We start from the raw sequence: 5889 nt of genomic DNA, 5'->3' as shown, positions 1-5889 counted from the left end.
ACACCCCCCAGAGGCCATGCTGCCGGCCCCCGTTCCAATTCTGCGGGAGGGCCCAGTGGAGCCAGTGCCAGGAGGCAGCAGCCTGGGGTCCTCATCCAGTTACATGACGTACTGAGCTGTGACCAGCTTACAGGTTGCATGTCACAGCGCTCTGCCTCACTGCTGTGTGGCAATTAAACTGGACAGGAAAGCTTGGAGGGAGCTAGTGCATGTTAATGGAAATCTCATGTAAGTACCAGGCATTCCTGGTTCCAGAAACCCTACAGCTTCTGGGCTGAGGGGAACCGTCCCAAGTCAGTGCTCCTGCTTGCACACGTGCTTCCCACTTCTGTGGACTGAAGCTTAAAGCCTGACTGAAACCATGCCCCCCCACCCGTCTGATCCCTGGTGACCCTCTCAGCCACCTAGTGTGGCCCATGGCCATGGGAGTGGCTGTGTGCTGAGCACCCCACCATGGGGACAGGCAACTGAAGGGGAGCTTCGGGTCAGAAGGCAGCTTCTTCAGGAGCAATTCAGCGAATGGGCAAGTTCCAAGCTCTTCCGTCCCACAGGAGAGGAGGCACACGGCCCATGGCCTCCCCACCCCCAACGAGTGCCGCCTGCTGCCCACACAGAACACTGGCTACACAGAAGCACGCCAGGCCCGATCAGCAACCCTGGCTTTATTCCCAGTGGCCAGCTGATGGGGCTCCTGTGGGACAACGCGTCTTGGGCTGCTCTCCCACCTCCCTCTGGAGACGCACTGCTGGTCTGCTCATGAGGAAACATGCCACCCATACCCAGTGGCCTGAGCTCTGGCAGAGGAGCTCGGATGACCGTCATGCTCGAGGCACGTTCTGAGGGATCCTGAGGCTGCGGAGGTTGCTCCCTGGACAGTGATCGGTCCTCCAGCTCCAGAGCAGGACGCTGACGCCCTCTCATCTCGGGGGCAAGAGCTCCTGCTTTGGGCAGTGGGAGTGGCCCCAGAGCTCAGGGTCAGAGATCCTCTATAGGGGACACACCAGCAGCTCACCCCTATCCGACGGATCCTCCACGTCCCACAGGTCGTCCCAGCCCTCATCTCAGCACTGGGCAGGTGGGGGACCTGAGGCCCTTGGTGGGGGGCCTGCCCTGGCCTCCTGGGAGCCTCCAGGTTGACATCCCACTGCCCCCACTCAGCCACAGTACCCTTCCTGGCCCGGGGCCCAGTGGCTACCCATGGGTTCTAACAAGCAGGCTTGGCCGCTGCCACACTCAGCTCCCCATTCCCTTCAAAGCGGGCCCTTCTCCAAGTGGTGGCCTGGGCTCTGGCTAAGGAGTTGGCAAAGCTGTTGGCTTTGGTAAGCCCTCAGAGCCCAGGAGGTGAGCGTGAGGTTGGTCCCAGATTTGAAGCCCACACCTCACCTGGCAGGTAGTGAAATCAGTGTTAGATTATTGGGGTGACAGGGACAGGTGTACCTCCGTCCTCCCAGGGGAGCTGACCGCCGTGTGGTGATGCCCTGGCCCTGTGCCCAACCCCCTTAGGCTGAGCCATGTGGTCTTGGCCTCCAAGCCCAGACTTGTGTGAGAGACAGAGACCGGGGCCTGGGCGCAGGATGTCACGGGGACTTGGACGATCTGAGTGAAACCCCGGCTCAGCCTCCCTGACGAAGGATCCTGACCTGCTTCTGGTCGGTGAGGCCTGAGGGTCCCCAGGATCCCTGGGTCTCCATTCCCAGCCCTGCCCTCCCCCCTCATCCCTGGGAATGTGGCCCCACAAGTCACTAGTGTGTCCTGAAATGTCCACTTCTGGAGAGAGCGAAACAAACCAGCGGAGCAGAAGCCTTGAAACTGAAAGAGTGGCGCTCCTCCTACTCTTGCTGCCATCCTTCACAGCCTGGCTTCCCACCCCAGATGGAGTGGGGGTGAAGGGAACCCATTTATCTGGTGGACACATGGCGTCTAAGCCCACAAGGCCCAGGTGCTGGAAGACTTCCCCAATTTTGTTGGGCCATGGTGGCCCCCATGTATGTGGGCCTCCATCTGTCGCGTGGGAGAAGCGTTGCGTGGGTTGCCGCTCATCCCCGGTCCAGGCAGCAACTGCCGTAGGTGGACAGAGCACGCCGCTGGGAGCGCGGTCCTCCAGGATCTGGGGGTTACCATCCGAGGCCAATTGAGATGGGAGCGGGGACTCTGAATCCCATAGAGCCCGTCCCGAGGGTGTCGTGGATGGGAGGGGGTAAACACAAGTCATTGTGAACACTTCTCTGTTTGCCAGGAGAGGGGACGTGGCACATCCCTCTAGTAGGGAAGGCCCAGAGTCTCTTTGTTCAAAGGCTTTTATTGAAAAGGTTATCAGTGGGGCGAGGTAACAGGAAGGCACAGGTTGTCTCATTACATCAGTATGTTAATGTTTACAGAGAATGGGTGATGTTTTGAAGAAAACAAATGGCAGGAACACACCGATTTGCATGGGTCCGAGAGGAGGCTAGTAAGCAAGAGAGACGACTAAACATGAGTGTAGTGAACAAAGGAGTGCCTAAGGGCATAGGGTCAGGGTCTGTGGATAATGTAAATTTCCTTCCCAGCATGAACTGGCTAGAGCTTCTGAGGGAAAAACAAAGCGCACTTTAAAGGATTTACTTTTAGGCCTGATTTCCCTAGGAACCGCCAGATCTGGTTTAGGACTGACTCCGGTATTGTTTCAAGCCTGAGCCAGGAGGGGAGAGGGAGCCACCAACAGACAAGGAGACATTTTTCAGATAGAATGAGGACTCCGGCCATGTACAACCAAGCCGAGGGGTGTAGGCCTTTTTGCCCTTTCTCCGTGTCCCCCAGTTTCTTGTTCGCCTCCCATACTGAAGTCTGGTTTAGGTTGTTATCTCTCCATGAGATAACTTACCCGTCATCAACACAGCGACCATCACAGGGCAAAGCAGAGTTGCAGGAGATACGCCCCTGCCAGGGGGGACAGGTTATATCTCCTCAGGAGCCTGTTTTCCCAAGGCCTCCTTGATTATTTCCATCCTTGGGGCCCTCCAGCCTGTTGGCAGGGTTACAGCTACTGAAACCAGACAGGGCATTTGACTCTGGGCTGAGGGCCGCGGCCAGGACTCACCCGAGAGGCAATGATGTACTTGACGCCGCCAGGGATGGGGCCCATGCCCAGTGCAGCTCTAAGCTCGTCCGACAGCGGGGCCGGCCTCACAGGAAGCCCCTTCAGAAACCTGGGGAAAGGACGGCAGGCGTGTGCTGAGTGTCCACCGACAGCAGGCGCGCAGGCACGCAGACCAGAATGGAAGGGCGGTGACCGCCAAAGGGCTCAGGGCTTCCTTTGGGGTGACGAAACATGCTGGAACCCGATGGAAGTTCTGGTTGCACAACAACGAAGGTACTTACGGCTGCTGAATTGTGCACTTCAAAGTGATTTTTACCATCCACACAAAGAACTGAGCAGGAGTGACCAAGGGCCAAGCTGGGGTCACTGTGAAGGGAGGGTAGGAAACCTCCCTGAGATGAGACTGGGGTTCATCTCAACAACCTGAGAAGAAAAGGCCTCAGTTCAAGTGCGCGTCCGCCACCGTGTTCCCCTGCACACCACCCACTGTGGTGACAGGGCAGTGAGTGCAGAGCTTCTGACGAGGACACCGCTGGCCTCCAAGGCAATCATGGCTGTCCCGCTAGGTAAGGAAGTTAGTATTCCGGCCTCCCACCCACTAGCCATCACTACTGCCCCAATTATGGAGACATGTAAAACAACCCCCAGCAATTCCAACACCCCCAATAAGAGGGTGCCCCACATTAAGAAGGGACCATTAAAAGAACTGATAGGAAAAATCCAAATGTTCTGGCCCCATAGTGGGGCTGTAGTCACTGTCCACACAGGAGCCACGAAGCCGTAGGTGTGTGTTTGTGTCTCTGTGAACATGGAGCTGGGACAGGCAATGGGGAAGAGTTCACTGCAAGGCGCATTGGCGACACACAGCCTGGGGGCCCCTCGGGGATCAGGACTTCCTGCGAGACTCCCCCTCTGCACCTCAGCCTTAGGTGCAGCCGTCCCTGATCCCAGCAGGAGACCCTGCTCCCCGCTCCATGGCTTCCCAAAGGCAGGGACCCCAACTCACTTGTCTCCGTTTGACTCAGGGGGGAAGCTGTGCTTCACGGCAGCCACAAACTCAGCCACAATGTTGTCCAGGGTAAAGATCACAGTGTTGGGGACTACCCATGTGGTCAACATCAACTTCTGCACAGTGGCTCTGCCAGGCTCAGACCTCCTGGCCTGCCCGAGACCCAGGGCCTGCCACCGTGCCCACGGGGCCAACCTGGAGTGGAGCAGTGGCATCTCTGCCCGACAACTCAGGACCAGGTCAGGGGGAGACGGGTCCCTACAACAGTGCTTTTAAGTGCATTCTACGATCACACAGTCATGGAACCAAAATGAAAGAGTGAGGCGGAGACTGTGGGTGCTTTCCACGCAAGAGCATAAAGCAGGTTCTGTGGAGCTTTTACTGACACTCGTGGCCTGAGGCCCACTCTGGGTTTCCAGCACTGCCCCAGCCCCACCTTGCCTTGGTCTGCCCATGGTGGGCATTGAAGCCGTGCACCAGGTGGATGATACGCCTGGAAGTGTCGTTGGGATGAGAGATGGGCGGGAAGGTGTCCAGGCAGGTTGCATGGAACTGGTTGCTGTCCTTCATGGTCAGCTGGCCAAAGCCCTGGAAATTTCTTTCTTTGACACAGCGGATCATCTCTGCCATGCGCACCGGCACTACCGCCTCAGCCCGGAACGGCAAGGCAGAGGTGATTCCCAACGAGGGGGCCGCCACTCACAGCACAGGGGACAGAGCCTCCGCAGGCCTTCCCACATCCAGCAGAGCAGATGAGCTCGGCTTTGGAGGACGTGGGTGGAGCCTGGTGTATGTTCTGACAGGCAGGTTGTGCCCTGGGGAGCTGGCACCCGCCCCAGAGCCGGCCTTACCCTGAGCAGGGGCCTGGTCTCCACGCTGGTCTGCATGCCCGCTGTGCTGCCAGTCAGCTTCTCCTCAGCGCTCACCTGCACCGAGAGAGAGGTGGCCTGGATCTCACACCCAGGCCCCAGCCCTGAACACCGCTCCCCCGTCCTGTTGCTCCCCTCAGCTGGTCCAGACCACGGGGTGGGGGCTCCTGACCATGGAGGCCTCCTGACTGTGGCAGAAATGACACAATTTGGAGATAGCAGCATAGAGATCTGCAGCCACCTTACTGCATGGGAGTCGGTCCTGTACGCTCCACAGGGAACCATTTCGTCACCCGCAACAAGCTCGAGAGGCAGGTGAAACCTTATCCCCTCCTGCTCTCACCTTGGCCCAAGGGGACCCCTGCTTCCACCACTGTCTCACTCACCACAGGATGAGGACATGGAGTTCAGACCAGTGTCATTCAGGGGCCACCTGCTGGGCGATGCTCTCCTTCACCCCACTCCCTATCTGCCACTCCATGAAGGCATCCTATCGGCTCCGGCACGCACCAACTAATATCTAACACATAAAATGAACTCTCAAAAACTCAATGGTAAAAAAGCCAAAACAATCCCTTTGAAACATGGACGAAAAACATGGGAAATAAGCCCACGAAAAGAGGTTCGGCATCATTGGCCTGGAGAAAAATGCACACTAAACCGACAATGAGGTATCATTTAAAACAAAAACGAGTGACAACACCAAATGCTGAAAAACAATATACATTGCTGCTGGGGATGTAAATTGGTACAGCCACTCGGGAAAACAATTTAAGTCCCCCACCCCCAAAAAACAGTTATCATGCAACTATTTTATAAACCACCAATTGCACTCCTGGGTATTTTTCTAAAAGAATGAAAACTTCCGTTCACACAAAAACCCATACACAAATGTGTATAGCAGCTTTATTTCTAATAGACCGAAGTTGGAAACA

At 56.8% G+C, this 5889-nt stretch overlaps 1 pseudogene; it reads right to left on the bottom strand.

The window, feature by feature from the left end:
* Positions 1–1290: 1290 nt before the first annotated feature.
* On the bottom strand, positions 1291–5435 carry LOC129072074 (diphosphomevalonate decarboxylase-like; annotated as a pseudogene).
* Between the last annotated feature and the right edge of the window lie 454 nt (positions 5436–5889).

Source organism: Pteronotus mesoamericanus, unplaced genomic scaffold (genome assembly GCF_021234165.1).
Source record: "Pteronotus mesoamericanus isolate MK-2021 breed Mesoamerican mustached bat unplaced genomic scaffold, CSHL_Meso_final contig_294, whole genome shotgun sequence".
NCBI lineage: Eukaryota > Metazoa > Chordata > Mammalia > Chiroptera > Mormoopidae > Pteronotus > Pteronotus mesoamericanus.
The sequence above is the reverse complement of the archived record's forward strand: the minus strand, read 5'-3'. Positions and strand labels throughout refer to the sequence as shown.